Here is a 15524-nt window from a genome sequence, read left to right as displayed (position 1 = left end):
GATGATAATATAATTAATAAGGATTGCTGACTGTCACCCAACTGATTTCGAAATATAATGAGAAGTAGTAAAGAGAGATATATACAGAATGTTACTCATTTATTTAATTATTCTCATTAGAGTTACTCATTTATTAAGATATATAAGTGTTGAATAAATTTATGTGGCTTGTGTTTCAGGTGTCACACCTACCATTTCCTGTCAATGACTGTCACATTGTTGAATATGAAGATAAGTTCAATGTCATATCAAATGAAATGATATTGATTACGTTACGATACTTTGAGATTTTTGGAATAAATATAAAGAATATTTTTACTGAAATAGGAGTACTACCTAACAAAAGAAAGCTAAACGTGGGACTAGTTCTGCCAAATCGTTAGGTTTTTGATCTGGGTAATCAGTGATAATTTAGATTGTTGGAAAAATATATTGTGGAGTTTTTTTGATAGTTGTGGCAGTTTGGATGCATTGACATATGATTTTTGTAATTTGGAATGCCATTTGTTTTGTAATTTTTGGTTATTTATGAGATTGTTTTGATTTTGTTAAGTTCAAATTAATTATTTGACGTTTTGACCATGTTTCTTACATTCCTCAAACCATTTAAACTGCTAAGTAATGGCTTAGATAATTCAAAACACGTGATGATTTTATTATACTTTAAGAAATAGTCAAATTATGATAAGTGATTTAGTTTAAAAAAAAAACTTTTAAAATCATGTAATCATCTAACGGTCATTACACACTCTTAAATTCAACTCTTAAATGTAGAAAATTATATTGCATTTTACGTCGCTTATTATTATGTTTCTCCTTCTCCTTTATTTTATTTTTTTTGCTTTACTTTATCTATACGTGCATGTTTTTTTCATTTATAAAAAAATCCAGCCATGATTAGGAAGAAATGTCTAAGAAAGATAGGCATTACTGATTTAGGTGGAGATGCCTCACTTCCCACACATGCTTCAACATCATTGTTAGCTCCACCACAACCTATAGCATCCTCCCTAACTCCACCGCAACCTCCATTATCTGCCCATGCCCCATCACAACCTCTAGGATCTAGGCAGACTCCATCAGAATCATCCATCCCACATCTATCTCAGGATTTTCCATCGACAGCCTCGTCTACATCACGCCATTACTGGATAGTTAATGTGATAGGTATGCACAAAATATTTAAATTGCGTGTAATTATTATATACTTGCATTAATTATTAAATTAGGTATATATATTTTGATTGACAGATGAACAGGGAGTTATAAAATAAGAAAAACTACGGGTTAAGGATGTTGGCTACTTGCACATGGAAGGCGTGTCATGTTAGAGTTTAATGACACACTCCAACCCATAGGAGATGTAGCAGGACTATTTGGAGGGATTTTAGGGGAGCTAGCTTCTGATTTTGTCACTTTTCCTGTCAATTGCGAAAGCTGGCATAAAGTTCCCAACGCATATAAAGATGAAATTTACAAAAATAGAGTCATGGTAATTATCTAATATTTGTTGTTTTGATATATTTTTTTGAATATTTTGTTATAATTAACATTGTTATTTTTTGAAGGAAAAATCTAATGTTGACGAAGGATATGTGAAGAATTTCATTTGAGAAATATCGGAAAAAAATGGAAGGATAATAGATGCAAGTTATACCACGAGTACTATGATCCCACTATTGGTCGAGAGGCAAATCTTGTAAAACATCCACCAGGAATCTCACAAGACCAGTGGGCAAGTTTCATTGATTATCATGCACGCGAAAAAACTAAGGTGATGTTACTAATCTTGCTTATAAGAGTACTACTCTTTATACAACTAAATAAGTATAATTCAACTAATGATGTTCTTGTTGGATATCTAGGAGATGTGTCTACAAAATAGTGAAAATCGATCCAAATTGACAATCCCACACACTGGAGGATCAAAGAGTTTGGCAAGAAAAAAAATGAGATGGTAATACTACAAAAATTTATCCTAAGTATGAATTTTTCATTCTAACATCAACTAACATTTATGTGAAATTGTTTTAAATTATAGGAAATTGAGAGTGGTCAGCCAGTGAGTAGGGGTTTATTATACATCGCGACACATAAGAAGAAAAACAGATCTTTTGTGAATGAAGGAGCACGAACTATAAGTGTAAGTTTTGACACAAGCTTAAACTTTACTTTCAAATTTATTTGTTTTTATTGTGTTTGTTTCTAGACACCTTTTGCTTTTGTCACCTTTTGCTTTTGTTTCCCAGTTATATCGTAATTCTTAGACCTTTTGCTTGTTTTTATGTCTTTGTTTATTTGTAACACCCCCTCTCCTAGAACTGCCCGAGAAGAGGTGTTACTGGGGATAATAAAATAAACCAACTGATAACTGAATTCTGATACCAATACTGTATATATCAATAAACTGTAATAAGACTCCGAGTCAACAAAACTGAAATCATAATTGCATCTAAGGGAAATTCCCTAAACTGGAAATTAAAATGAATCTAAACTGATCAAGCACTAACTAACAACTAATAACTCCCAGACATCTTTGGTCTTGAGCGGCTCCACGTACACACACTACTGGACACTGCTGCTAGGCCCCACGTCTGGTACTCCCCCACTAGGACCTGGAATGGTGAAGAGTACAAGGTGAGCTACAAAGCTCAGCAAGTAATAAACTAGAAAGAATAACTGAAGCTGAATCGAAGAATATCGATACTGATAAAAAATACTTACTGAACTTGTACTGAGAGATATAATAATCACTAGATGGCATTATAAGATGTAATGCACATAAACTGTAAACTAAATGCAGGTATGCAACTTTGGCATGTAGGCCCACATAACTGTAATACATACCTGACTGATCTGAGTCCTACAAACATAAAAACTGTAAGGACATACTTTGGGCAATATGCCCCTAGCTCCCTGGTCGACATCAGGCGAGCAACTCATAACTGAGATATAATTGTACTGATACTAGTGGGATCCCCGCGGACAAGCCGCCTGGCGCGCATAATGCAATGCTCATATAAATGCTAGCACACGATATGTAGTGCTCCACATAAGTCATGCTCAATGCTCATACAATGTGTATGCACATAATCTCACAAAATAATGCTGACCATGTCATAATGAACTGCTAAACATGGTATATGATTTTTACTAGAAATATTTGAGATTCAAACATTCTGAAATTTCTAAGTATAGGCATGGCATATTGGATTTTATGATATCTTGGCATAAAAATTCAATATTTGAATAATTGAATATTCATACTAAATTTAAAATTTGAGTCAAGAATTTATTGGAAGCTATTTGGATGCCATTTGATACTATTTGGATGATTGAGAAAGTCTAAGGAAGCAATTTGAATGAAAAGGCAGCCATTTGAATGAAAGAAAAGGATTTCAGCAAGCTCATTCGAATAGCAGAAAACTCATTCGAATGACAGAGACTCATTCGAATGACAGAAGGCTCATTCGAATGATAGATGATATTCAAAGGCTATTCGGATCTGATCTGGGACTCATTCGAATGACTCTCAAATTCATTCGAATAAATTTTGAAAATTTCCAACATTTGAACTGGCAAAACTCGACTCATTCGAATGCAATAGTAACCTTATTCGAATCAATTTGAAGATCATTCGAATGACAAGAAGGCTCATTCGAATGCTAAGCTATACAAAGCAACAACTTACTTACATCTTCAAGGGCTCATTCGAATGACAACAAGGCTCATTCGAATGACAGTCTAAAAACCTCAAAAATTCATACGAATGATACGATATCTCATGACTCATTCGAATAACCAAGAATTCATTCGAATGACTGGAATATTATAAGGGAAAAGCTTACGATAACACTGAAACTTATTCGGATGCTTTGAAACTCATTCGAATGACACAAGACTTATTCGAATGACTGGAATCTTATAAGATATACAGCTTACGATAACAGAGATCATAACTTGAATCAAAACTTATCTTCATTACACCATTCCAAAAGAAATCTTGGGAGAATAATCCCAATTGATAAATAAACAACTTGAGAATGATTCAACAACAATATTGATGAGAATCGCTGAAAGGGATTATGCATGCCTGCTGTGAACTCACTGTACGCATGTAAATATATATATATATATATATAACATGCACTGAACTGATATAACTCACTATAACGCACATATATGAATATACATGCACTGGAACTGATCCAATTATGGAAATCTGATATCCAACTCAATCAAGACCTGTAAGAAAGGATTACAGGGGAAGGATACTTGCCTTATGATCTTCTTGATCGACTTAATGATCTCACGAGAGCCTCCTATGCAAGACTTGAACTCACTGCTCGTGCCTATATATATATATACACTGACTGTAACATAAATCTGAAACTTAAACGAAGAACTGCTGGAACTGATGATCGAATGCTAATATATGATCTTGTAAGAAAAGTTTACAGGGAGAATAACTTGCCTTACGACCTCCTTAATCGGCTCAATGATTTCCCGAGAGCCTTCTATGCAAATCCTTGAACTCACTGATTGCTTCTTGGCTCTCTGTTCTTGCGGCGTGAAGAACATATGGCTTATGGAAGTTTATATATATATATAAAGAGAAAACAACCCTAAAAAGCCTTCACAATCTCCTTATACAACTAGGAGTCTTCCAATCCGAATCCTCCTCACATCCCCCCTCGGGACTCAGCCTCCTCGCTGAGGTTTGCCCCACCACCGCGCTCAGAGGCTCGGGGGTCGGCTCTGATACCACCTGTAACATCCCGTTCGAGCGATAGGAAGGACCGGAACAATATACCCTGATGGGCCTACACGAACTTCCCAGGGGGGTCACCCATCCCTGGATTACCCCAGGTTAAGCACGCTTAACTTGGGAGTTCTTTGCCAACATTCAGCCCAAAAGATATTCAGCTAGTGTTGTTTCCTTTCTTACACTATCCTCGATATATACTAACTTCTCTGGGCTCTTGGGGTATTACAGGTCTCCTCCTGAGGGTTTGGTGGCCAGCGATTGTCGAACCGCTCCAGAATTAGAGATCTATGAATCTCTTCTCTAGTTTGCAGCAAAGTGCACCCTAGGTCATCTCTCACAAGGAGCCTCACCTTCTTCTACCAACAAAGAGAACCAATACCAATAACAGTTTGTTTAGGGGGGGGTTGTTTTGACAGAAAACTAATTGGCAAAACAGAAAGATGAAGATGGATGAAAAATCAATAAGAGGAGTGTAACCGGCTGTGTATTTGTCTCCTATGTGAAATCTTCCTTGTCCACTCTATATATCTTGGTTTGCTAGATGCTTTGATCTCCGGAAAACAAACTCAAAGCATCCCCAACAACCGTCCAAGGATTAGAATGATTGGAAATAACAAAATGAATGCAGAAATCTCTTGCAAACAAAATGCAACCATTCACTCTCTATTCAACCTATCCGGACCTATGCAAGAACAACCGTTCAAGCACACAATATTCATTTCCGAGATGTTATACCAACCGGCTATAACATTCTGTTCTCTTAAGCATTTAACAGAAAATGAAACCATGCAAGTTCACACAAACCTGCCATGAACTCCATGCATTCACAAATCTGCTCAAACTAAACCAAATAGAAATGAATAAGAAACAAACAACAAACCAGATTCTTGTAGCTCATCCGGGACTCAAATTCCACATGGATTCAAGATACACAACCGGTTACAAATGCTCTAGCCTATCATTACAGAAAGGAAAACAAAATGGAACAAAAGATGTAAAAAACAGGAAAGTGCTACAAGAACAAAAACGGGCAGAATCCTCTCTATTTTCTCCTCTCTATCTATATGATGATATTCTGAAAATTAATGCTAAGAGGCCTTAAATACATGGCCAAGAAAGGAAAGGCTAGGGAGGCTAGGGTTGGGCCTAGCCCAACAGAAAACAAGTGAGCCCAAGTCTGCTCCTTTATTGTAGGCCCAAGCTCCTTGAAAGTAGGCCCAAGCTCCTTTAGTTGGCCCAAGCTCCTTTAGTTGAGCCACTTCTCTAGCCCATCCAATATTCCCTAAAGCCTGGATCCATAGAGTAGAGGTAAGATAGAAAATAGTGTAAGGACAATTTGAAACATAATAAAATAGAAACAATCAAATATCAGCAAAAATTGCTTCAAATGGCCTAATAAGAATGAGGTGAAATGCCAAAATATGGTATAAATATGCATGCTATCATTTGGATCCTTCCGATTGCCCTTCTTCTTACTTTTTTTTTTCTAGGCGCCTAGGCCTTTCTTTCCCTCTCATGCTTTTTCCTTCTATATTTTTTTATCTTTGCTGATCTTAATTCACAAATCTTTCCATTTCTTAGTAGGCATGAGGCGAACAATGCAAGCTTCTTTCTAGAGGGTGATCGAGGGAGTGATGTGTGACAGGCCTTCTCAACCTACGTCCTCCCCCCCTGAAGGTGTTGCTGCCATCCTAGAGACTCATGCTGTTAAGGGGACAGGGGAAACTGGTGAGGTGCGACATCATCACAAAAGGAGTCAGCGTCAGCCGAGGGAGGCAGGTCCACCCACTTCCCAGCCGATCGTTGCCCCTACTCCTAAAGAAAAATCATGCCAGAATTATCACATGGCCTCTTTTTTTTTTTTTTTTTTTGCTGTACTGAACAAATTTCAATACAACAAAAATGCAACTGCCAATTAGGCTACAAAATCGAATTGTTATAGAAGACTTCCCGGAAGTCAACGGAAGCTTGAGGGGGCTTCAGTTTTTCATGAGGAACAACCCTTCAGAGGTTTCAGGAAGAAACGAGAGGGTTTGTGGCCAAAATGAAAATTCAGGTCAAAGTGTAATTTCTTAAAGTTTACCGAATCGGCCGGAGGGAGGTCGAAAGGACAATTTTTTAGAATCTTCAAAAGAGGTAATGAGGGTTTTGGAGGTCCGATTTGCACCTATAAATAGAGAAATAGTGGTCGAGGGTTTGGAGCATTTTTGAAGCTCAAATCGGGGGTGCTAGTGAACAAATTGAGGGCTGAGATCACAGGGATTTTGAAGCCCATAGCCTGAAGAAGATATCAGGAGAGTTTGGTGCGTTTTTATATGGGGTTGGTGGCTATTCGAGGGTCGTCGGAGTTTAGAAGCGGGACATGAGGCCGAGGCCTTGGCCGGTCGTTTGAGGCGCTTTCGGCCATCTTTTCGGGTAAAGAATGGGGCCACAGTGATCGACTTGGAGAGGCCTTTCTAGGGGTGTGATTGGGGTCGGATTCCGGTTCTGGCCGTTGACTAGCTCGCCGGAGAAGAAAGGTCTTGTGCGTCACACACACGGCCTTCACGTGCAAGCGAGTGGGGGATCTTGTGGCGGCGTGTGAGGGCGCGTCCGGGGGAGAAAAATTGTGCTAAAAATTCCTAAAATCTTGAAAAATTGAGATATTGAAGTGTGTGCAATTAGTTTTGGATTTGGAGTTTCTGGTGTCTCGGTTTTCACACCAAAGAGCCTCGTTTAGCGTGAAAATGCAATATACGGGTAAGTTCAGTATTTTTCCTTTGAAATCCATGGTATATTATGAATTTTTGTGAAAACAGATTTGAGGAAATGGTCCCGAGGTACTTGTTGGGATTTTTAGAACGAAAAATGAAGGAAAAAAGGAAATAAATGGAATATTGAGATATTTAGTAATAAAATATCATTTTTATGATTGAGGTAATCAAGATGATTGTAACACCCCAAATTTCTTGAGTGTGTTATAACTTAGAATTTCAGGAATATAAAAATTTTTCATATAACAATAGCTGTCATACATCACACAATATCCTAAAAATCCAAATTTACACCTTCTCAGCTTAACAAACCCAATAATCGAATAGCTAAGACAGGCGTTAAAATCTTGAATGCGGAAGATAGATCGAACTTGATATGGTTCACAACCATAATACTTTATTTATCATAAAATTGTTCAAGACGTTTACAAAATGAATTACATGGACATCATCTCTCGCAAGATATAACTGAACGTCTTAAACATATCCAAGACATACATAGGTTCGCATATAAATGAAAATATTCTAAACATGCTATAGACAGCAAATTAAACTTATTCTTCAGCTACCTCCTTTCCTTTAGAGCCGCTCGTCGAACCTGGAACGTTTGAATATTCCAGGGACATAGTCCAATTAGAAGATGAATCTTCTAGTGAGAAACTCCAAAAACAGTTTATATCGATGCATGATCAGGTATAAAATGTATGAGGAAACAACGAGAACTACTCCGAAGGCCTCGTGAACACGTTAGCCTCCTCCAACGAGAGCTTTCTCAATGGTGCACGCATAGCGCCTCTCGGGAGGTCCCTAACCATGTCACTTTGGCCCGACTTCATAGCACTCATGCAAGCACCACATCCGTTGTTCCTTAAGCTCACGGTCTTCCCCACGAGAGCTTTCTCGATGGCGCATGCATAGCGCCTCTCGGGGGATATCCGACTTTTGCCCTCGGCCAACAACAGATAGGTACAACAGTATGGCCACACAGAATTTATAAATGCAACAATTAAAAAGCCAACAACATATATTTTTAGGAAGATTTAGTTCATAAATGCAACATGATTTCACGTAAGCGAATAATAAGAGTTTACGTATAATAACTTCAAGAAACACGTCTCATGCAATAGAAGTCTCTCATAAGATAATAAAAATAGCATTTGGAGTATAGGAGTCTCACGGAGTCTCACCTTGTTGAGTTATCTCTTCGACGATATAATTTTACAGCAAACGGCCTAGGTTTCTGCAGAAAATATGTGTTTTGGTAAATCTAACCTCAAATATTTTTATATAGAGTTGAAAGGTATTAAAGTAGGGGTATAAGTGAAAAATTTCATGTAAAAAGGACCTCTCACGCACCTTCACGCGCCCCAAGAAGGATGGACACGCGCCCCCACGCGCAGCCATTATCCGGCGCGTGTAACGCACGCGCAGGCACCAGATTCCGAACAGCAACGTGTCGGTTTGGTATTTCGGTCATATCTCCCTCGTTTTAACTCCGATTCGACCCCCGTTTGAACCTACGCGACCTTCCCTTCTCCCTCTACAAGATTATCAAAAAAATGGGACTTACCTCGCTTTTTTGCTAACTGATTTTGGCGAATTCCGGCGAAGACCCGCAACTCCGACGAGGCTCGTTATCCGCCGCTTCTTCACCGCTTTCTTCCCGCCTTCTTGCCGAACCTTCTTCTCTCTCTCTAGAGTAAGCTCCTCCTCTTAGAGTGCTTCACTCTTCAAATTTGTTTGGAATGATTTGAGAGCAACTCAAGGTGCCTATTTATAGAATCCTTCAACCGATGGTGTTATGCCACTTGTCACAATCTTAGCCATGGACTCCAAAGACTCAAAGCCATAATTGAGTGGCTTTTGAAATCCAAAACTAGAATTAATCCATCTTTTGAAATCCAAGCTAAAACCCTAAACTTCTTTTAAATAACACTTTGGCCCATATTTCAAGTTTTCAACTTTAACATTTCACCACCTAAGCTCATAATTTCATCATTCTTTCATTTGGATAATTTCTCTAATTAGAATTATACCCTCAAACATCAAATTTATCGAGATACTTAAAATCCCAAAATTATTAACTCAAAATTACTCAATATATATGATTTTTCGGAAGCCCCTTACCATCATTCGGTATTTTTAGGTTATAACTTAGCTTAACCGAAAACCATTTCTGATTTGATTTCTTCCAGCGTCATACATCTCGTCTCGAGACGCTCATAAAAAATATACCTTTAACCTTAGGTATCTAAGCTCTAGGGTACTCCCTACGACTGATTCGGTCACTCATTGTCAATTTAAACATATTTTTGGTATTTTAAACTCACTTAAAATATGTGGCATCTTCACAAAAATATGGGATATTATATTCTCCCCTCCTTAAAAGAATTTCGTCCTCGGAATTTGAAATATACTCAACATTATTGAAGGTTAAATAATTATTGCATACAATTTCTGGAAGAAAATATAAAAATTTCCTACTCTATTTCCATTTCCTCGAACAAATGAGGATATTTCTTCCTAATTGTTTCCTCAAGTTCCCACGTTGCCTCGTCATCCGAGTGCTTTCCCCACTGAACCTTCACTAACGGAATCTCTTTATTTCGCAACAGTTGAGTTTGACGATCTAAAATTGCTCCAGGTGACTCCGGGTAGGTTAAGTCATCCTTTAGTTCAATTGTCTCCACTCGAACTCCGAGGGTTGGATCTGGCACATGCCTTCGAAGTTGGGAGACGTGGAACACATTATGAATCCCAGACAAGCTAGGTGGAAGCTCCAATTGATAGGCCAAAGGTCCGACTCTTTCCACAATCGGATATGGTCCTATATACCTTGGCTTCAGCTTTCCTTTACCGCTTCCACGCGTCACCAAATGCTACGGCGACACCTTGAGATACACTAGATCTCCCGCCTCGAACTCTAGATCCCTTCTTCTTTGATCTACGTAAGATTTTTGTCGGCTTTGCGCCGCTCGGATCCTCTCTTGGATTACTCGAATCTTATCAGTAGTCTGTTGCACAAGCTCGGGCCCCAACATCTGTCGTTCCCCTACTTCGGTCCAACAGATAGGCGATCGACACTTCCTTCCATATAAAGCCTCATAAGGAGCCATCCCAATGCTGCCGTGGTAACTATTGTTGTACGCGAATTCTATCAATGGCAGATGCTCCTCCCAATTCCCTCCAAAATCAAGGGCACAGGATCTCAACATATCTTCAAGCGTTTGAATTGTCCTCTCTGATTTCCCGTCAGTCTGGGGATGATAAGCCGTACTCAATTTTAGCTGAGTCCCCATGCATTCCTGCAAACTCTCCCAAAACCTCGAGGTGAACCTTGGGTCCCGATCTAAAACTATACTTACCGGTGCACCATGGAGTCGTACAATTTCCTTCACGTACTGCTCTGCAAATTTTCGTACCGGTTGATCCATCCTCATAGGCAGGAAATGGGATGACTTTGTCAACCTGTCTACCACCACCCAAATCGCATCATTTCCCCTTCGGCTCTTTGGAAATCCTGTCACGAAATCCATCGTGATATGTTCCCATTTCCACTCGGGAACTTCCAAAGGTCTCATCAACCCTGCGGGTTTCTGGTGCTCAATCTTTACCCTTTGGCATATATCGCATTGTGCCACTCTCCTTGCCACGCTGGCCTTCATCCCAGGCCACCAGTAGATTTCTCGAAGATCTCGATACATCTTCGTGGCTCCTGGATGCACGGTATACTTAGCTCTATGGGCTTCATCCAAAATTTTCTGCCTCAACTCCCGAAGGTTTGGCACGTACACTCTACCCTGAAATCTAAGAATGCCATTTCGCACCTCAAAATCTGAACTCTTGGGCTGGCCTTGCTCGTCTACCCATAGACGTATACACCGGTCACTCCCACTAGCCTCCCGTATTTCGGTCTCCAGATCCAGTTGAACCGCCAGGCCAGCTACTAGGATAGAAGATCCCTTCGGTACTACACTCACCGTCATCAGGCTAAAAGCCTCAATCAACAGCCACTCCTGGGCCATCAACCCGGCCATAACAGTAGGCACAGTCCTACTCAAAGCATCAGCTACCACATTGGCACGCCCCAGGTGATACAAGATGGTGCAGTCGTAGTCCTTCAGGAACTTCATCCAGCGTCGCTGCCTCATGTTCAACTCTTTCTGCGAGAACACATACCTTAGACTTTTGTGGTCTGTGAATACATCGAACGTCTCTCCATATAGGTAGTGCCTCCATAGCTTCAGAGCATATACCACCGCTGCCAGCTCCAAGTCATGTGTTGGGTAGTTCACTTCGTGTCTCTTCAATTGGCGTGATCCATATGCGATCACCCGACCATGCTGCATCAATACACAACCCAAACCAACCTTCGAGGCATCGGTGTATACAACATATCCACCGGGCCCACTAGGCATTGCCAAAACAGGTGCTGAGGTCAGTCTGTCTTTGAGCTCTTGAAAGCTTTCCTCGCACTTGGCAGTCCATTCAAACTTAACCTCCTTTCGTATGAGCTTCGTCATAGGTGCAGCTATCTTCGAAAACCCTTCCACGAATCTTCGATAGTAGCCTACCAATCCCAAAAAGCTTCGTACTTCGGTCACACATGTCGGCTGCTTCCATCCTTGAACAGCCTCAATCTTAGCTGGATCCACTGAGATTCCTTCGGCTGAGATCACATGCCCAAGAAATGCCACTTGGGAAAGCCAGAACTCGCACTTCGAGAACTTGGCATACAATTGGTGTTTCCTGAGGGTTCCTAGCACTATTCTCAAGTGCTCCTCGTGGTCACTTTCATTTGAAGAATACACCAATATATCATCTATGAAGACGATCACAAATCGATCCAGGTAGGGCTTGAATACCCTATTCATAAGATCTATAAATGCTGCTGGAGCGTTAGTTAATCCGAATGGCATTACAAAGTACTCAAAATGGCCATACCTTAACCGAAATGCCGTCTTCGGAACATCATCTGGTTTAATTCTCAGTTGATAATATCCGGATCTCAAATCAATCTTCGAGAACACCTTCGCTCCCTGTAGTTGATCAAACAACTCGTCTATCCTTGGAAGTGGATACTTGTTCTTTACCGTGGCCTTATTTAGCTGACGGTAGTCAATGCACATCCTTAGACTCCCGTCTTTCTTCTTTACAAATAGTACTGGTGCGCCCCATGGCGACGTGCTTGGCCTAATGAACCCCTTATCAGTCAACTCCTGTAGCTGACTCTTTAATTCTTTCATCTCCGCTGGAGCCATTCAGTATGGCGGAATTGATATCGGCTGGGTTCCTGGCACTAACTCAATTGAGAACTCAATTTCCCGAGGTGGAGGTAGTCCTGGTAACTCTTCTGGAAACACGTCATCATATTCTCGTACTACTCGCACCTCATTGAGTTTCGGTACCTCTCTTTCTTCTAACTGAGCATAAGCTATGAATCCATGAGCTCCTCGGCTCAACAACTTTGCTGCCTTCATTGCCGAAATCATCTTTATGACCTCGGGGTCGCCTTGTCCCCGAAATTTAACCCACCCTCCCTCGGGTTTTCTTATGGTCATTATCTTCCTACGACAGTCTATATTGGCGTCATACTTGGACAAGAAGTCCATCCCCAAGATTATGTCGAAGTCATATACTTCTAACAGAATCAGATCAGCCTAGAACCAAACATTACTCAGGCTAATTTCACATCCCCTCACCATTTCTGAGGACTTCATACTTTTTCCCATAGGTGTCGAAATCACCATAAGACACCCCATAGACTCGGTTTCTACTCTCAAACTCCCAGCCAAAGCATGCGATATAAAAGAATGAGTAGACCCTGGATCTATCAATGCATGCACAGGAGTATCCAAAATGAAGAGAGTACCTTGGATAACTGTAGGATTCGCCTCTACGTCCTCCTTGGTCAAGTTATAGACTCGGCCCTGTCTGGTCCCTTTTCCTTCTTCAATCTTTAGCGGCTGCTCTTTCTTCTTCGGGCAATTCCTCGAGATGTGCCCGTGCTGGTTGCAATTATAGCAGATCACGCTCACTGGTGTTGCTGCTATAGCTTTACCTTCTTGGACCATTCCCTTCGAGCAATTTCTGGAAGTATGCCCGGGTTGTCCACAGGTGTAACAGACAATACTTTGGCCATCGCACCTCTTGCCTGGGTGCCTCTTCTTGCATTTAAAGCACGCCTTACCCTTTTTTACGATCTTCCCATCCCGAGGTCCCATAGTCTAGTGGGATTTCTTTGATTGTCCTCCAGCTTGAATTGTCGTAGCCTTTAGTTCTGCCACCCGCGTCATATTCTCCTCGGCGGTCATAGCCTTGAAAACTATGTCTGCATAAGACTCCACATGGACCAGGCTCATCAGTTGTTGAAATTCAATTCGCAAGCCTTGCAAGAATTTTTGTCCCTTCTCTACATCATCCATCCCGTACAGCGGCATATACTTGATTAACTGCAAAAATTCAGCCTCGTATTGAGCCACAGACATATTTGGCCCTTGGCGTAAGTTCATGAACTCTCGAGCTCTAGCCAACTTCCAGCAAGTGGGAAAGAATTTCCTGTTGAATAATTCCTTAAATCGTTCCCATGACATCTGGGGTGCCTCCCCCAATTCTACATCTGTCGCCGACCCTTGAGATCCCATCCGGTTAGGTATCGCTCGCTGCATAGACCTCCACCATTGGGCAGCTTCCTCTTCCAGCATATGGGTCGCACACTCGACCTTGTCCTCATTCAAGATTCTCAATCTTTGTAGGATCTTCTCGGTCTGGTCCAACCAGTATTCACTGATTGCCGGGTCATCTGCTGGTTTTCCTCGAAACACTGGCGGATTTTGTCGTAGATACCTCTCCAAGGAGTCTACTCTTCTTTGCTCGGGCTGCAACTCTAAAATTTGCCCAGCCATTCCTTCAAGGATTCTTTCAATCCTATCTATCCGGCCTCCACCGAGGTCAGCTCGTGCATCTCTTTGACCTTCCACACCACCTCCTGGGTGCGGGTTGGTGTTGCTTTCTTCGCCATTGCCTCTCTCGCGCCTGTTCCTTCTTGTATTCACCATCTAGCAAGAAGACAGGGCGGTTTATTAAATCATCGCGGCACAGTTCAATTCAAATTGAATAAGCAACAAGAGTATGCCACTAAATATTTTAAAAATCCTAACCTAATTCCCAAAACTTACGGTGGCTTTACTCATCTAGCCACATGCGAACTTTTCCTTAGGTTCGCTCTGATACCAACTGTAACACCCCAAATTTCTTGAGTGTGTTATAACTTAGGATTTCAGGAATATAAAAATTTTTCATATAACAATAGCTGTCATACATCACACAATATCCTAAAAATCCAAATTTACACCTTCTCAGCTTAACAAACCCAATAATCGAATAGCTAAGACAGGCGTTAAAATCTTGAATGCGGAAGATAGATCGAACCTGATATGGTTCACAACCATAATACTTTATTTATCATAAAATTGTTTAAGACGTTTACAAAATGAATTACATGGACATCATCTCTCGCAAGATATAACTGAACGTCTTAAACATATCCAAGACATACATAGGTTCGCATATAAATGAAAATATTCTAAACATGCTATAGACAGCAAATTAAACTTATTCTTCAGCTACCTCCTTTCCTTTAGAGCCGCTCGTCGAACCTAGAACGTTTGAATATTCCAGGGATATAGTCCAATTAGAAGATGAATCTTCTAGTGAGAAACTCCAAAAACAGTTTATATCGATGCATGATCAGGTATAAAATGTATGAAGAAACAACGAGAACTACTCCGAAGTGCCTCACGAACACATTAGCCTCCTCCAACGAGAGCTTTCTCAATGGCGCACGCATAGCGCCTCTCGGGAGGTCCCTAACCATGTCACTTTCGCCCGACTTCATAGCACTCATGCAAGCACCACATCCGTTGTTCCTTAAGCTCACGGTCTTCCCCATGAGAGCTTTCTCGATGGCGCACGCATAGCGCCTCTCGGGGGATATCCGACTT

General features: G+C 40.7%; 2 long non-coding RNA genes across 2 annotated transcripts; one reads left to right on the top strand and one right to left on the bottom strand.

Annotated features, from left to right (window-relative positions):
- The first annotated feature begins 984 nt into the window (after positions 1 to 984).
- LOC127806875 (uncharacterized) lies at positions 985 to 2143 on the top strand. The gene is made up of 4 exons (XR_008024525.1): positions 985 to 1492; positions 1569 to 1774; positions 1866 to 1957; positions 2042 to 2143. It is a non-coding gene; the product is annotated as an uncharacterized LOC127806875 (long non-coding RNA).
- A 5750-nt stretch (positions 2144 to 7893) lies between these two features.
- On the bottom strand, positions 7894 to 9248 carry LOC127806687 (uncharacterized). Its single transcript, XR_008024469.1, has 3 exons — positions 8878 to 9248; positions 8709 to 8761; positions 7894 to 8119 (listed from the first exon to the last, which is right to left on the bottom strand). It is a non-coding gene; the product is annotated as an uncharacterized LOC127806687 (long non-coding RNA).
- Positions 9249 to 15524: the final 6276 nt, after the last annotated feature.

The sequence above is a fragment of the Diospyros lotus genome, chromosome 7 (assembly GCF_014633365.1).
Source record: "Diospyros lotus cultivar Yz01 chromosome 7, ASM1463336v1, whole genome shotgun sequence".
NCBI lineage: Eukaryota > Viridiplantae > Streptophyta > Magnoliopsida > Ericales > Ebenaceae > Diospyros > Diospyros lotus.
This window is presented reverse-complemented; position numbering and strand designations above follow the sequence as displayed.